Source organism: Euleptes europaea, chromosome 17 (genome assembly GCF_029931775.1).
Source record: "Euleptes europaea isolate rEulEur1 chromosome 17, rEulEur1.hap1, whole genome shotgun sequence".
Taxonomy (NCBI): domain Eukaryota; kingdom Metazoa; phylum Chordata; class Lepidosauria; order Squamata; family Sphaerodactylidae; genus Euleptes; species Euleptes europaea.
Window position 1 is genome coordinate 42,726,509 of NC_079328.1, and position 16,665 is coordinate 42,743,173.

The following is a 16,665-nucleotide window of genomic DNA, read 5'->3' on the forward strand; positions in this document are numbered from 1 at the left end:
CACTTAAGGATCTTTTCTACCTCCTTCATGGCTGCCCTTCTCAGCCTCAATTTAGCTGTCTCTCCATGTCAAGTTCATTGACAACTTTCTGAGGACTTGGAGAGTAGCTGCCAGTCAGAGTAGACAAGACTGACCTTGATAGAGCAAGGGTTTGACTCAGGATAAACCTTTATTGGCATAACAGCAACATTATGGCATGTGGAACTACTTGAAGATAAACAGTAGAAGAAGAAGGACCCCACTTAGGACAGCGTGGCTCAGCCCCTCAGACAGCTCCTTGGACCCTTTTGTCTAAGCCTAGACCTTTGTCTGAGCAGGAGCTAGAGTTTGCCTTTGCTTGTCGGATTCTGTAGCCTAGCTCCAGTTCTGCCTGCCTGCCTACTTCTGTTCTAGCCTTCCATCTTTTTTGCTTGCCTATGTTCTCATTCCACCCCCACCTTTGGATTACCTTTTCATCTCAAGGGATCTGATCTGCAGCGGACTTAACCTCTGCAACTACCCTCCCATGGATTTTCTGCAGTTCTCCATCCAGGTCCAAACGCAGTTCTCCTGGAACTCACATGTCAGCTTTTATCCTGTTCTGATTCCAAGTCCAAAGGATCAGCTGTAATGTGGCTATCATGGCCAACTGGCCTGTTAATACCCTCTATTCTTTTTTCTTGAGCTGTGGCTCAGTGGTAGAGCATCTTCTTGGCATGCAGAAGGTCCCAGGTTCAATCTCCTGTATCCCCAGTTAAAGGGACTAGGCAAGTAGGTGATGTGAAAGACCTCCACCTGAGACCCTGGGGAGCCGCTGCCAGTCTGAGTAGACAATACTGACTTTGATCTGATTCAGGGTCTGATTCAGTATAAGGCAACTTCATGTGTTCAGTGTTTTACTATTAATTGACAGTGACCTTCAATTGCAGCAGCCTACCTTGGCCATCTTCTGGGCATGGAGCATGGATCACTGGGGGTGTGGGGGGGGGAGGTAGTTTGGAATTTCCTGCATTGTGCAGGTGGTTGGACTAGATGACCCTGGTGGTCCCTTCCAACTCTATGATTCTGTGATTCTACCATGTTGGTTAACATTGGTCTATTTCCTGCTTGATTTCATTGTTCTGCTCAAACCCTCTCCCCGCCCCCCCCCCAATCTCAGAGGAAACCACTGCTTGGTTTCCCATATTCATTTAGAGCAGAGATGTCAAACTCATTTGTTACGAGGGCCAGATATCACATAAATGTCACTTGGTGGGGGTCGAGACATGCCTCACCAGCCCAGATTGAGAGTGGAGGGGGTGGCTGCCTCGGCTGAATCGTGGGCCGGATAAGACCACTCAGGGGGTCGGATCTGGCCCATGGGCCTTATGTTTGAAGCCCCTGATTCAGAGAATCGAAACATCAAGGTCTGAATGGAAAAAAACACTGAGTTTTGGCCAGCAATGCTGCACAACAAAGCGTCAATTAGGGAGATAATTGCAACCCTTGTTTACGTTTCCGCATTGTCCATTTCATTACCTTCTCTGCCCTCCTTCCCCCGCCCTTCTTATTAACCAGCCATCTGAGCAGCGAAGATAAAACGAACTTTCCGATCAGTCCAAATAAAAAGAAGGTGGATTTAACTTCTGGGTTGTTATGTAAAGCTGGATCAAATCCTTTTCGTCTTAACGGACTTAACTGGTCAACAGCAAAGGGCCGTGGATTCTGGGATTAAGATTGTATTTGGTAAGAGGACCGGTGCGTTAGCGCTCTCTTTTGAACTGCGGAAAGAACAAAGTAAACATCAAAAGCCTTAAGCCACAAGAGCGGGTTGTTGACTCAGTGTCAATGCTTGACAAGAGCCTCAGACAGACGCAATTCTGGCGACTGTTTACTGAGCGACCGCCGAAAGAAACTATTTGACTGGCCAGTGCTGCTCATTTTGGGCCTGCTCCTCGCCTTTGATTTCAGTGCTTTGTAAATCATTTCAAACTTAGAACAAATGGGGTTTCCCCCACCCTGCGATGATCAAACCTGACAGCGTTGACGTTATGCAACAGATGGTGAGAGATTAATTTAGGGATTGTGCCGTTTACTTTTCGTCACATTCTCAATTCTCTGTCGCTTATACGAAAAGGAGGTGGGAGAAGGCGGCGTGGTATAGCCTGATTTCGTCAGATCTTGGAAGCTACTTGGATGAGACACCACCAAGGAAGGCTATACAGAGGAAGCCAATGGACAACCACCTCTGCTTCTTACTTGCCTAGAAAGCCCCTTGCTGTTGGTCGCCATAAATCAGTGCCGGCTCAACAGCACATACATAACGTGTACGAGACAGCAGCAATAGATAGGCCCATTTTGCACATGCCTCCTCTCCTCCCGTGCACAGAGTGGTCATGACTCTGCAGTCACACAGAGGGAGTAATGTAGCAGGTGATGGGATCGACCAGTTCCTTTGTGGCAATTCATGTGGCCCCGGGCAAATAATGGGTACTTCCTGTGCTCTATCAAATTTCTGACGTTGAACTGTTCCACATTATGGAGTTCCCTCAACATGGACTCTCTAGATAGTTTCAGAGGGTAGCCATGTTGGTATGCAGTAAACCAGCTAGATTCAAGTCCAGTAGCACCTTAGAGACCAACAAGGTTTTTGGGGTATGAGCTTTCTTTTTATTTATTTTTATTTTGAGAAAAAACTTTATAAACAATATATCTTCTTATACATTTAGTTTACCTCTTCCCCCCCCACCCTCAACTCCCCTCCTCCGACCAAAGGCTCCCTTTATAGTTTTAGCCATGAGCACAATCTTTCCATCTTATATGCTATGTGCGAATTGGCTTCTTCTTTTTTTAACCATTCCATATAACTTGACCATTTCTCTTTAATATCCTGTATTTTATTTTCCCACTTATCATCTTGGGTTATACGTGCAATAACGGGTATGAGCTTTCAAGAGTCTAAGCTCCCTTCATCAGATACAACTCTGTAGTGACCCTGTGCTTCTAGACCAAAGACTCAGGGATGGATCCTACACTTCCCTTCTGCTAAGCTGGATCCAGTGACCTTCTGCCATGTCTTCCTCCGGTGACTTCCTCTGACGGAGAAGGCCTTTTCCACTGGGGAAAGTCTTTCTGTAGAAGAAGTAGAAGAAGAGTTGGTTTTTATACCCCGGTTTTCTCTACCTTTAAGGAGTCTCAAACCAGCTTACAATCACCTTCCCTTCCTCTCCTCACAACTGACACCTTGTGAGGAAGGTGAGGCTGAGAGAGTTCTGAGAGAACTGTGACTAGCTCAAGGTGACCCAGCAGGCTTCATGTGTAGGAGTGGGGAAACCAACCCGGTTCACCAGATTAGAGTCCGCCGCTCACGTGGAGGAGTGGGGAATCAAACCCAGTTCTCTAGATTAGAGTCTACCGCTTTACCAAAGAATGATGTAGCAGAAGGGAGTAATTAGATCCAACTTGCTGGAAAGGAGTTGTGGGACCCAAGCCCTCTCTGGGTAGAAGCCACGCACCCACTTTGCACACTGCAGTCTCCTCCCATGTCACAGTGGGTGGAGCTTTTAGCCAGATGTTTTCCATATTTATGTTGGCAGCTGTATCCGTGCATCAGTGTACTCCACCCAGATGAGTCACTGTGGGTGGAGGCCTGCTATGGAGCATTAGAAACTGTCACCTTATCAGATTCCTGCCTGTACCTGAAGGAGCATCTCTTTAATGAATCGGGCGGTGTGCCCATTGAGGTTGTCTCAGCCACGTTTGTTTACCATTCCATCTTGTCAGCCCTTGATCTTTGCTGTGGTGAGAGATGGATCTTTATCTGTGGTGAGACCTATTCTTTGGAATAATTTCCCTGAAGAAGTTTGGAAAGCTGCTTCCTTCCATCGGTTCTGAAATCTTGGCAGGCAGTGGGGCCATGACTCAGAGGTAGAGCACCTGCTTTGCATGCATAGAAGGTCCCGGGTTCAAACCCTGGGAGGGGCTGTGGCTCAGTTTGTAGAGCATCTGCTTGGCATGCAGAAGCTCCCAGGTCCAATCCCCAGTTAAAGGGACTAGGCAAGTAGGTGATGTGAAAGACCTCTACCTGAGACCCTGGAGAGCTGCTGCCGGTCTGAGTAGACAATACTGACTTTGATGGACCAAAGATCTGATTCAGTATATGGCAGCTTCATGTGTTCATCTGCTGTTAAAAGTAGACCAAGCCCTACAAGGAAAGGTTTTCCATACTGGAAAAGAAGTGGCTGAGGGAGGACATGATTGCTCTCTTTAAGTATTTGGAGGGCTGTTAGTGAGAGGAGGGCAGGGAGCTGTTCCTGTTGGCAGCAGAGGATAGGCCTCGCAATAATGGGTTTAAATTGAGGGCTGAACATTAGATAAATTTTTTACAGTAAGAGTAGTTAAGCAGTGGAATCAGCTGCCTTGGGAGGTGGTGAGCTAACTGTCTTCAAGTAGCAGCTGGACAAGCACTTCTCAGGGATGCTCTAGGCTGATCTTGCTTTAAGCAGGGGGTTGGACTAGATGGCCTGTATGGCCCCTTCCTACTCTGTGATTCCATGATTTTAAGGATTCCACAGCTTCCTTGCCCCAGCTGTTTTATTTTTCATCCCTCCACATAAAATGACTGCATAAAAAGAATCTGAAGAAGTGGGCTCTAGTCCACAAACTAGGTTGCTGGAATAAAAATTTGTTAGTCTGTGAGGTGCCACTGGACTCCTGTTTTATTTATATGCTCCATTTATACCCCGCCTTTCTCCCCAGCAGGACCCAAAACAGCTTACAGCATTCTTCTCTCCAGCATGTTATCCTCGGCCCAAGGTCACATAAGAACACAAGAAAAGCCATGCTGGATCAGATCAAGGTCCATCAAGTCCAGCAGTCTGTTCATACAGTGGCCAACCAGGTGCCTCTAGGAAGCCACAAAACAAGACGACTGCAGCAGCACCATCCTGCCTGTGTTCCACAGCACCTAATATAATAGGCATGCTCATAAGAACATAAGAAAAGCCATGCTGGATCAGATCAAGATCCATCAAGTCCAGCAGTCTGTTCATACAGTGGCCAACCAGGTGCTTCTAGGAAGCTCACAAACAAGACTGCAGCAGCATTATCTTTCCTGTGTTCCACAGCACCTTATATAATAGGCATGCTCCTCTGATCCTGAAGAGAATAGGTATGCATCATGACTAGTAGCCATTTTTACTAGTAGCAAGCTTCCACAACAGCATTGGGGATTTGAACCAGAGTCTCCCTGGTCTGTCCCGACCTGGATGGCCCAGGATAGCCCAATCTTGTTGGATCTCAGAAGTTAAGTAGGATTAGCCCTGGTTTGTACTTGGATGGGAGACCACCAAGGAAGTCCAGGGTTGCTATGCAGAGGCAGGCGACGGCAAACCACCTGTGCTCATCTCTTGCCTTGAAAACTCTTACAGGGTTTCCATGTCAGCTGCAACTTGACGGTGCTTCCCCCCCCCCCCACCACTCCCAGGTCCTAGTATGATGCTCTAACCACTGCAACACAGTGGTTTACATTTGTGGACAGGTTAGCATTTGCGCTCGAGACTGTTAGCTTGGACCGAACACCTGTTGTGGTTGGTTTGATGTTACGTTTTGTTTTGTTTCCCCCCTGTATTTTAAATAATTTGTTAGCCACTTCAAATTTTTAAATTTGGAGCGGGATGTACATTCGTAAACCAATCAATGGGGCAAACATGCATTTTCGTGGAGATGCACATTCTCGTGTAAATGTGTGCACCATCTGCCAGAATCGGTTTTTGCAGCGCCTGCAGAAGAACGCCATGCAAGAACGCAGTTCTGAGGAACGGCTGTTTTTCTTTCCCGGGTCGCATTGGCTTCTGGCTGGAAACCTCCCTGGTCCGGGCTGTGCCGGTCTCACATGGAACCCCACACTTGGCTGACGCAGCCCACAGAGAGTGGGCTCAGGGCCAGAAGCAAGCCAGCCGGACTCTCGGGGGCCGTTCGGGGAATTGCAAGGAGCCGTCTGAAAAGGCGGAGGCGGCTTGGTTTGGCAAGTGGGCCTGAGGTTCCCTAAACCTGAGCTACGTTTTTATACGCTCCGTTGCGTGCCAAAAGAACCAAGCTCCACCTGAGTTGGAAGCTGATAAGCTGATTAATGGGAAATGAGCACCGTACCAGTAAGTACAAAGTGTGGGTGGGTGGGGTGGAAAAGGGGGGTATGGAATTGCTCACCAAGTGAAAAGTGTTTAGCTTGGCAGGAGCCATAAAGATCACCAAAGAACACGAGACCTGCAAGGCTTAGCAGACGTTTTTCCTGTGGCCGTACGAAGATCCAGGAAATTGTAAGAAACAGGCAGGTTGTTCACTGTGTGCAAGAGGAAAATCTTACCTTGTAATGCGCTGTAAAGAAGGGGGAACGGGAAGGCAGATTTTCTTCTTGACTTGAACTCTTCTCTTTTCAAGGATTGGTCGTTAAATCTGAGGCTTCCAAACTGCCACTCACTAAAACTCGCTGAGTTTCACTGAGTTTCAGAAGTTTGGCTCGAAAAATGGTGGCTTGGTTCTGACATTATGCCAAACTGTGGTTAAAGGTATTTAGTTTTTTGTTTGGCTTGCTGTCTGATTGGGAAAAGGCCACCGTTAACAGCCATTGCTAGACCTCCATAGGATGCTTCCCTATGGAGATTGGAGCAGAGATGTAAAATTTCTGGGGAAACCTCCTTCTCCTCCCCGAATACTTGGGGGAAATTAAAGTAAGCGCACTACTTAGTGTCTTCTCAAGCCCCAATCTATTTTACTGCTTTGGAGACATGAAATGCTTCGTTTGTAACTTGGCATATAAAAACTGTACTGTATGGCATATTTACGAAACTTTAAGAGTATGAATGCCTTTGGGTTTTTTTACAAGGAATGTTGTAAACTGAATTTGTGTTAAAGTTTCGCTGTCATTTGAATTGGTGGTTGTCTTCGGGGAGCCCACTTTGAGCTGCATTTTTGCGGAAAAGCAGGATAAAATAAATACTAATCCTCCGCCCTCAGAGGCGGCCATCTCCCTGCACTTCTACACAAGTCATCGTATTCAGCATGCCTCCTGATTAGAAAGAGGCAAGCCTAGCAGCTCATGCAGAGATGCAACAGGCACTCTCTTTTTAAAAACAAACAAACAGGCAGTTCTTCCATGCCTTTACATCTGGAGGGAATAAATTGTCCAAATGCACCTGATCGCAGTGGTGGAACAGGAGTTACTGCTGTAGTGGAAGCTAGTTGGGAGAAGGCCAGGCCAGAGCAATGACTCATACAGAGATATAGTGGGCAGTAGGGCTGCCAACCTCCATGTACTAGGTGGAGATCTGCTATTACAACTAATCTCCAGCCGATCAAGATCCGTTCACCTGGAGGAAAGGGCCACTTTGGCAATTGAACTCTATGGCATTGAAGTCCTTCCTCTCGCAAACCCCGCCCTCTTCAGGCTCCGCCCCAAAAACCCTCCACCGGTGGCGAAGAGGGACCTGGCAACCCTATTGGGCAGCCTTTCAGTGAGTCCATGTATAGGAGCTCCTTGGCGCAGAGTGGTAAGCTGCAGTACTGCAGTCCAAGCTCTGCTCACAACCTGAGTTCGATCCCAACGGAAGTTGGTTTCAGGTAGCCGGCTCAAAGTTGACTCAGCCTTCCATCCTTCTGAGGTTGGTAAAATGAGTACCCCGCTTGCTGGGGGTAAAGTGTAGATGACTGGGGAAGGCAATGGCAAACCACCCTGTTAATACAGTCTGCCTAGTAAACGTTGGGATGTGACATCACCCCATGGGTCAGGAATGACCTGGTGCTTGCACAGGGGACTACCTTTACCTTTAGGGGGCTTTGCTTCTCCTGGCACACTTTTTTTTTTCCAGGCTGCACAACTGTGATCTTGCATGCTAATTTATGTGTTACCGAGTTAGGAAACTTGTGTTTGGAACTGCCAGCGATGCTCATGTACGGCCAGACTATGGTAGGTAGTTTAATGAGTCTGCACTGATGTACTTCAACAGAAATGTTAAGTCTCTAGTTCTGTGTGATACGGAGACCCTTGGCGGCATGTGCTAAGCTGTCTGAAGTTGAACTCTGCCCATGGGTCAGCCAGCGCTGCAAACAATGAATACCAGTAAGGGAATGAGCCAGTAAAGTGTTTGAAAATAATCTCGCTGGAATCATGATGAATACCAGCGGTTTTAGTTGATTCGACTCGAGGAACAAAGATCCTTTTTTCCTTTTAATTTCCCAGGAATGATTATTACAGGCGGGGATTTCCTGCTCTCCTCTGCTCCGTGGTCTTTACCCATGGCCTCATCGAGCTTTGTTTCACATGTTCTGCGAAGTGAATCCAAAAACTCCAGCCTGCTCCCTTTAAAGAGACATCTGCGGGTTTTTTTTTTAATCTGTTCTCAAAAAAAGTGCATTTTTTCAATTGGGCATTTGGAGCCAAATTCTGGTCCTTGGTCACATGACATTGGTCTCGTGACGGTTGGAACGTGATCCATGGTTTTGCTGGAGTCCTTTCCAACGTTTTGACCTCCCAAGCAATCGATGGTGTTCAGAAATTTACCATGTTTTCTATCACTTTGTGTCTGAGGTTTTATGCATTGGTACTTTCACTCACCTTCGCTTCCCGGTCTGTCTCGGTTGTTGCTTGGAGTTATGCATGAGTTTTCCGTCCATTAGAGATGACCTCGCTGCCAGCCCTCACAAATCCCGAACCTTCTTGTTCCTCTGTTAACCCGATTCTTCCCTCTCTCCTGAGCTCAGCCTGGGTGAAATCTCCATGCATAATGCAAAGCACAGGGCACCCAAGCTTGGTTTCTATCACAGAAAGCATTCAGCCAGTTACAATGCAGCATGTAAAGAGGTGGTGATTCAAATGCTTCCTGGGAACTCTTTCTGAGCAGAACAACGGCTTTTTAAAAACTAGGTTTGGATTTCTCCCCCCCCCCTTTCAGATTGCTCTGTTTTTTGCTTTTTCTTCTTAAAATACTTTTTTATTTGGCAGTTGGGTTTTTTTGGGGGGGGGATTTTCTCTCACAGTAAGCCAGTTACAAAGCAGCTTTTAAAGGGGTGGGGACTTGATTTGGGCTTGGAGACTGGTGATGCATAGATTCCCAACAGGAAAGTGTGGGTCCAGCGCGCAACACACCTCAGGCAAAACTCCCATGCCATTACCAGTCTTTTCACTGAGGGCTTCCTCGTGGTCTCTTGAGGAAGCCCGGATAGTTCAGCACCCATGGTGCCAACTCCACCATCTGTCATCTCTGTAGGATACAATGGGGTCTCTTTGTTTTGGGGAACGTCCTGTATCCACGAAGCCACGCAAGCACAGACATCACGACTTGCCCAGCGTCCCTGGTATATTTGAGAGTCGCGAGGAGACGCCTTTCTGCATCAAGGGGAAGTTTGTCGGGGCGGCAGCGGCGGCAGGGAATAACAATCCCCCTCTTTCTCCTCTGGTTCAAAAGCCAGCAGCTCCAGATAGCGGGAATCAATCAAGGAATTGAATTTTACAAGCTGTCTTTTCATAAAAAAGTTTTGTAAGGGCTGGTTAAATTCTGGAAGCCCTTGGGGGCTGGCTGTTTTCAGACACAACAACCCGATTGTCTTGGCAAATCTATAAGAAATACACAAAGTCAAAGGCATCTACAGCGGCAATTGGAGAGAAAAGGATATTGCACCGAGCGGAAAGTTCATAGCAGTCAGGGGCCTATTGTGATTGTCGACTCCACTCTTGCTTAGAGTAGCTACAGAAACCCAAAGTTTTACCTCAACGGGCAGAACAAGTAGCCTTTGTTACCTAGACAGATTACAGCCTATTTCCCCCCCCCCTTTTCCTAAAGTCTGCTCTTCATAAAAGCCCAGCGTGAACAGTGGAAATTCTGACTCGCCTCAGATACAGAGGTGACTTTTATAGTTTTCGAGTAGCTTCGGGGTTATATTTTAAAAGTTGAATTTCATCACATGTTTTAAGTTTTGCTGAGGAAGAAGGGGAAAAAAAGAGGTATTTTTAGTGAGGGGGAAAGTTTTTCTCTCCCCTCCTCTTCACATTCCCCCCCTCCCTTAACAGATGTTTCATCTCAATCATATCCAAAACCTCAAAGTGCTAGCACCAGTCAACCATATTCTTCTATGGAGAAAAAAAAAGGAAAAAATGTCATTTATTTGCGGGAAAGGGTTGGTCTGCCTTCCTCTACCACCTTTCCGCCCCATCGCTTAAAAAAAAACAAAAACCAGAAGCACAATTTGCAAGCTTAAAGAAAAAAAAAATTAAAGGTTCAGGGTTGTTGAAATTAACCTGAAGTGGCGGTTCTTCCCTGCACAGACGACCTGGAAATCAGATTTTGTGACTAGCTGGCAGCTCTCCGACCTATTCTGTCCTACTTTAGGAATAATAATTAAAAATGCAAGTAATCAGGTTTCCTCAGCTGTTAATTCAGAGCCGGGAATGCACTGAATTCCTTCCAGATATTAGTTAGAATTTTCTAAGAGTTAGAGTGGTTAGTCAATGGAATAGGCTTCCTCGGGAGGTGGTGAGCTCTCCTTCCCTGGAGGTTTTTAAGCAGAGGCTAGATGGCCATCTGTCAGCAATGCTGATTCCATGACCTTAAGCAGATGATGAGAGGGAGGGCATCTTGCCCATCTGGGCATGGAGTAGGGGTCAGTGGGGGGGGGGTTGGTGGGAATTTCCTGCATTGTGCAGGTGGTCGGACTAGATGACCCTGGTGGTCCCTTCCAACTCTATGTTTCTATGATCTGTTTGCATCCTTCTGTATTCTTGGAAGGACATAACCAGTCAGGATCCAAAGGAATGGACATCCAGTTCCACATGCCCAAGGAGATTTGGCCGAGGGGGGCATTATGGGCTTGTACTTCTTGAACAGCTGCCTCAAATGCAAAACGACAAACTACCTTTGACACCGAGGAAAGCCTTGGAGGCTGTTTGTGACTTGGCGTGGTGGTCTGCCGCTGAAATCAGAGAGGGCTTACAAGACCTCTGGGGCATGTCCAACCCCTTGGGCTTGCTTTTAAGTAGCTCCTTGGATATTGGCTGTAAAGTTTTTTTTCTCGGGAGAAGCAAGCTCCGTCTTGTGAATTTCCTGCATTGTGCAGGGGGTTGGACTAGATGACCCTGGTGGTCCCCTCCAACTCTATGATTCTGTAATTCTGTGATTCTATGAATCTCATAGCCTATAAAAAAAGGTCACATTACAGTGAACCGAGAGTAAGAGAGAGAGATCCATCCTGACATATATATTATGTCAGTATATATATATATATATATACTGACATATATATTATGTCAGTAATGATCCCCTCCCTTAGATTAGATTAATTAAGTTGTATATAGGAGGGAGTCATCTTGATTGGGTTGTGTAAATGGTGCACCATTTTAAATTGGTTGGTTTTAAACTATAATATCGATATTGATGTTTTTATGTTTTAATATACGGTACTGATAAATTGTGAATTTTATATTGTTGTTAGCCGCCCAGAGCACCGTTGTCCCGGGAAAGGGTGAGATAAAAATAGAATTAAACAAACAAATAAATAAACAAAAATTGAATGAGGCTTCGTAAAACCAGAAAATGGGGAAAATGTTGCTTCAGTAGTACTTTCATAGGGCTCTGGAGAAGTTTCTTCTGTACGTATAATTCTAGGCATTGGACTTCAGTGTTACTCCAAAAATGATTTTGTGTAGCCAGCTAGTATGTCTGGTGGGGAGGTAGCATGAAGAGGAACATAACGGTGGGAATTGAGCTAAATGGTCCAGTTATATATGTCTGCCTAGAATCTTAGTGAGAAAGGCGGACTATAAAAGATGGCAATAAATAAGTTCTGGGGTGGCTCGACCGCTAGGCACACCTAACTAATTGCCTAGGCCACCAGAGGTGAAGTGGCACCAACCAGTCCTGGAACCACCTTGTCCTCCCATGGCGTCTACCATGGTAAGCGGCAGCCCTTTTCTTCTCCCCGCCTCAACAGCATGGGGGAGAGGAGGGTGGTTGGTTTCTTCGCCCTACCTGTGGTGCTGTGAGTTGCCAGGACTCCCACTATGGCGAGAGATCTCCCATGACAACTATGATATCAGGGAGACGTTTCCCCCCCTGATGTGATGTAAATTCAGGGGAAATTCAGAAGAAATTCAGAAGTGACATCACAAGTGCCAGAAACTCTATGGATTTACCATAGAATTTCTGGTAATTCCTAGAATAACTTGACATCTGATTTTGTGTGGAAGTGATATTGGATGCGGTGACTGTATCCCCGCCCCCCATCTCCCACTGGTTTCCACTTATTGACTGGCAATACTAGATGGGGAGAGGAGGACAGGCAATGTCTGACTTTCTCATCATAGCCTAGGGCACCTAAAATCTTCGGGTCAGCTGTTCGTATGTTCATATATATTTATATACGTGTCTCAGTGGCAGAGCACATACCGTGCACGCAGAAGATCCCAGTTGTTAAGTCCTTTGCATCTCCAGGTGGAGAAGACAGTTCCAGCTTAGATGGATCAGTGGTTCAACCTGGATCTCGGGTCAAATATGTTCAGCGGTGGATACAGTCTCGACAAAGTAGTCCAGCTCCCACTGAATCTTGTGTGTGTGTGTTAAGTGCCATCAAGTCGCTTCCGACTCATGGCGGCCCTATGAATGAAAGTCCTCCAAAATGTCCTATCTTTAACAGCCTTGCTCAGATCTTGCAAATTGAAGGCTGTGGCTTCATTTATTGAGTCAATCATCTCTTGTTGACTGAATCTTACATATGCTAAATATTGCCTGGCTTAGTGGGCAGTTTTTGTTTTTGGAACTTCTGTGCCAAGAGACCTTTTGTTGCCCAGAAGCAAGTAGCAGACATGTTGAATTAGAATGTATGCTTTTTTTTTTTTACACCAGGCATTACCAATTTTTCCCATTCCAGCCAACATGGGATTGTCTGGCTTCAACCAAGGAGCGCAGTATAAGAAAAACGACCCTTTTAATTTGGCTACTAGCAATAGTAATGAACCAACGCATTCTTCCATCTTTGTTGCAAAAAAGAATGTTGCGTCCTCCAGTCTCTCAAAGCTGAGCTACCAGATCTGGTGATGCGGTTCTTATAAAAGGGCTCTGATAGAAAACTACAATACTGATAGAAAACTACAATAATCAGGGAAGAGTTCTCCAGGGATTGCTAGTTTTATAGTCTGTTTTTTAAATGGGGAGGTATGCAATCTGGTTTCCAGAGCTGTTGGATATTAAGAGCTCTAGACTTGTCCACGACGCCAGGAAGCCCATCAGTTGGATGTTTGGTTCGTAGCAACCAGAAGAACGTTCAAGATTAATTTCTGTAGCGTTGTTTCTTTTGCTCTGTGGGGGTCATTGTGACAGCTTTCTCCCCCGGGAAGTAATTTTGATGAAAAGGTTGATATTCATATTCCCTCCCCTTGATATCTTCAGAGCTCCTGTATCATTGCCAGTGTGGCAGAAGCCCAGATTTCTCCTTGAACATCTTAAGTTTGACGAGACTGGTTGGAAATCAAAGTTTGCATTATTAATGGCATTACCTACGCTGCCTTCATTTAAATAGTGTTGTGTAGGCTTTTCCTTGGGACTTTAAAATAAAATAATAAAATCCTAAAGGGACCAACCCCCCCCCCCCCAAATAAAAATAAATAAAAAGAAGTTAAAATGAAAAAGGGCAAAAAATTACCGTGGAAACATAAATATGTAAAAAAAAATTGGGTTGTGCAAGAAGGAATGAGCAATAATCATGGTTGCCAAGCACAATAAGCACAGGTCTTCCTTGGGAGGGAATGTAAATTGGGGTCATTCTGGCTCCTTTAAAAAAAAATGGTTTCCTCCCATTGCCCCCTTCCCATTACTTCAAAGTAAGGCTATCAACGCCCTGATCAGGATGGCCAAGACTAGCCTGATTTTGTCAGATCTCAGAAGTTAAGCAGGATCAGCCCTGGTTAGTACTTGGATGGGAGACCACCAAGAAAGTTCAGGGAGGCAATGGCAAACCACCTGTGTTAGTCTCTTGCCTTGTTACAGCCCATTTCTGACTTCGGAAGGCGAATGTCCCCAGGAGGCCAGGAAGGGGCTGCGCCGGCGTTGGGACCCCCTGTGCCAGCACCGGGGCTACTTACGCCATTGTGAGTAACCCCAACGCTGGCTGGGCCGCCGGCATCCCACCGGTGTAAAGGCCCACGCCGGCATTCCAGGGTGTGTGCTGGAGTCCCAGGGGTGTTCCTGGGGCATTCCAGGGGTGGGGCTGCCTGTAGGTAGCCTCCTGTCTCCTTTCACCCAGGTACGCCACTGGGACGAACAGCGTAGCTGCGACTGATTTTTAGCAGGCGCAGCCTTTCTGTTCTCAATGGGGCGAAAAGCCCCATTTTAAAAAACAAAAAGCCTTTAAAAGGCTTTTTTTCCCGAGCTTTTGGCAGCCAGGAAATGGATTAGGAGATGCTGCGGCGGCGCCTCCTCCCCACCGTCCCCGGCCGCCGACAGCTTAGGAATGGGCTGTCAGTCTCTTACTGGGTTGCCACAAGTCAGCTGGGACTTGATGGCACTTTACACACATGCACACGGCTATCTGAAGAAGTGAGCTGTGGCTCACGAAAGCTCAACACCCTGCCAGACAGTTTGTTAGTCTTTAAGGTGCTACTGGACTCTTGCTCTTTTCTACGGCTATCAAGCAGTTAAGCAGCAGTTGTAGCCCTCTAGCCATGCATCTGTGTGCTCCTTCTGTTTCTATTTACACACGGTTACCTTTTTTATATATACTCGGCTTGGCCAATCCTGAAACTACCTACTGTTTGTGAGTCACAGGGACTGGTATTTCATGCAGCTGTTTCCTCCGACGCCTGAATGATCTGAGCATGCTTGAACCAAAGTGGATTGCCAGGCGAGCCCCGAAGTTCTTTGACTCCCTAATTATTTTGGGGTTCTTCAGTCCTAATATTTATTTGCTGGACAAGTTATCCTTGAGATCACCACCTAACTCTGTGAGTTGCATCGATCTGCAATTTGGCAATTAAAAAACAAACAAACAACCCTTACAGTATATAACTATGTACCATTTCATCATCAGCTCCTTCCAGCTTGGACTTGCTAATTTTGGAGAGATGGGGGTGGGGAGGGGTAGGGGAAGGAAAACGATCTTCTTTGATCTCGGCAGAGATGGAGAAGGGCTGTTCTGTTGAGGCTTTTGGCGAACACAACAAACAGTGTTTAGAATTTAACTTTGCTTAATTAATTAGTAATTCTGTTTAATGCTGTCTGATCTTCATCCAAAAGGTATTCCGAAGCTTGAAAAAAGTGAACATCAAAGTAGACTGGGGTGAAGATGGTCAAGGAAGGCATTTAATCTGGCAGTTGCTATTGATGAAATGTAACCACAGTCAGGGAACTAATTGGGAAGAGGAGAGGCTGTCTGGTATAAATGCATCAAACAATTTTTAACGCGAGGCGCTGAGGTCTGCTGCCTGAGCTCGCACTGAAGTTATATAATTGCGAACGAATGGCAATTTAGAGCCGCCATATGTTTTGGCAACTTCTGTAGGGAAGGCGCTCCCCTTTCTTAAATGGGAAAAAAATTAGAACATATACGCATGAAAAGGATCCTAAATCAAACAAATAGGGTCCAGTTATTCATTTATCGGCTGGCGAAATGAACAGCCAAGGCAAGTGAGAATCGAAATAATGGACTCCTTCCAAATTTACAGCAATGCATAAACACATATGCTTGGTGTGGCTTCGGTTAATAGCGCTATTTGACTCGTCGCAGTCTGGTAAACCAGGAAATTCCAGGTTAATGGCAATTATTCCTTTTGATCAGCTTGTCTTTTAAACTCTGTGTTTTCCATTAGATGTGCAGATTGTTGAAGAGATGCTGCTAGACGTGCTGCTTAGGTATGATTGCTTTCCTCGATGGCCGTTAGAGGGACGATTATATTTTCCCTACCTCATGCTGCCATTCTCGTGCTTGAGCTTCGTAGTTGCAGAGTTATATCTCAGTTTACATTCTTGGAGACAAACTCACAATGTTTAGCGACAGCGGTGTGGCCATGATGGGAAAATGGAACCTCCATGTTCAGTGGCACTACACCTTTGCATATCAGAAAACGGGGGAGGGGAAATATCAGGGGAGGACTGTTGTCTTCTCACCTGGCGTCTGGACTTTCTGAAGGCAGCCAACCAGCCTCTGTTGAGAAATTGGACTGTATGAGTCTCGGGTCTAATCCTGCAAGATGCTTCCTATGTTCTTTCATTTCTGGGGTGGGTGCCACTACTTCCCTGCTTCCTCTCATGATTCTGGTGAAGATATATGAAAAGCAAACATCTGTGTGTAGGGTTGCCAGGTCTCTCTTCGCCACTGGTGAGAGGTCTTTGGGGCGGAGCCTGAGGAGGGCAGGATTTAGAGAGGGGAGGAACTTCAATGCCATAGAGTCCAATTGCCAAAGCAGCCATTTTCTCCAGGTGAACTGATCTCTATTGGCTGGAGATCAGTTGTAATAGCAGGAGATCTCCAGCTACTACCTGGAGGTTGGCAACCCTATCTGTGTGGTTCTATCCCAACTCTGTGTTTGCATGCCATTGCAAGCAAAGTTTGGGCAATGTGTGTGGCATTTTTGAGGGGGCATCAGTGGGTGTGGGAGGTGTCAAGGACCCTCCACTCCCACTCAGTAACTGTGTGTGCTTGCAGAAGGCTCGTTGCCAGGTATTTCCA

At 46.3% G+C, this 16,665-nt stretch overlaps 1 protein-coding gene across 1 annotated transcript in view; it reads left to right on the top strand.

Moving 5' to 3' along the window:
• The window catches only part of NKD1 (NKD inhibitor of WNT signaling pathway 1), a 136,142-nt gene that overhangs the window by 81,245 nt on the left and 38,232 nt on the right, over positions 1–16,665 (top strand). The window lies entirely within an intron of this gene.